This window comes from Aplysia californica, unplaced genomic scaffold (genome assembly GCF_000002075.1).
Source record: "Aplysia californica isolate F4 #8 unplaced genomic scaffold, AplCal3.0 scaffold00020, whole genome shotgun sequence".
NCBI classification, from domain to species: Eukaryota; Metazoa; Mollusca; class Gastropoda; order Aplysiida; family Aplysiidae; genus Aplysia; species Aplysia californica.
Genome location: NW_004797290.1, coordinates 1,039,469 through 1,040,799, shown reverse-complemented (window position 1 = coordinate 1,040,799; position 1,331 = coordinate 1,039,469).

Here is a 1,331-nt window from a genome sequence, read left to right as displayed (position 1 = left end):
CACACACACACACACACACACACTTACACACACACGCAAACGCACATACACACACGTGCAAATTCAAACAAACAAACAAACGCACCCACGTTACGTGAGCTGTTATTTCCAGGGAACTGACAATATTTCTGTTGTTACATAAAACTACACAGTCACGCTGCATAATGCGACAGAACCCAAGGCCGGCCGGCCGAGTCATGACTAGATAGTGGTGGGTCACACAGACTTTGGACAAAAATAACGCGACCTAGGGAAAACACTGATTTTCTCCTCCACAATGTAAGGTCATGTAACTGCAACGTCCTAGTTTTACTGTTTTAGTAAGAAATTTTAGTTTAATTTTTAGTTTTAGTAAGAGTTTTACGGCACTTGCAACACAATAAGGTCATATAAGTGCCGAAGATTAGAGGTGTTACAAGAGAGTAACATACACACACAAAAAAGGAGGAGAGATAACGATAGATGTTTGACAGGAAAGAAGGAGCAAACCACACAAGAGCACCCGCCAACCACCCACACCGCAAAGTTACAGAGATCGAAAAAAAAGTTTAAAAGTTTGAGTTAAGCATAGATAGACACGCCCGTTGGCTGCAGTCGTGCAAAACGAATGTAACTTTGATAAAAACCAAAGTCACGCTCATATTGACTTTGCTGCTGTTTCCTTTGTGTCAACGGAAGCACATCGACACGCCAATGGTGCCCATTATCTATGGTGGGTTTTATCTTTCCTTTTTTGGTAAGTGTTTTACGGTGCTCGCAACACCATATTTGTCAAAATATGAGCGCGCAGGACACACAAAACATTCACTTGGTAGGGAATTTTGAATTTTGCCAGGGTGGCGGCCGAAACCTACTCTTATCGATTTTGGACTACCAAGGGATCTTAATATGCGCAACTTGCACACGGCTTCCGACCCTGTCGACTAACCAGGGCCAAGAGGGGTACTACATCAAAGCAGAAAGACCCGACATGCTAAAAAAAAACCCCCAAAAAAACCCCCCCCCCCCCCTCTCGGAAAACGAACTCAGGTCTCCTACGGGCGACAGCCAAGCACCAAATCGCTACAACACAGACGCCGGTTGTCATCTTTGATTAAAAACCTGTTACAGGCCGGGCATGTCACGCCAGGGACCACGTTTGGTCACGTCACGCCACGTGACCCGCCAGAGTGCACAAGTCACGTGACCCGTGAGAGTGCACACGCCACCCACCAGACTAGACGGAACTGACAAGTCTCTTGGGGAGAAAAATGGGGAGAAAAGGGGAAAGAAAAGATAACACGAGGAAGTCCCAATTTAATTTTGTCGCACGGTGGAACATTTCCTCCCCC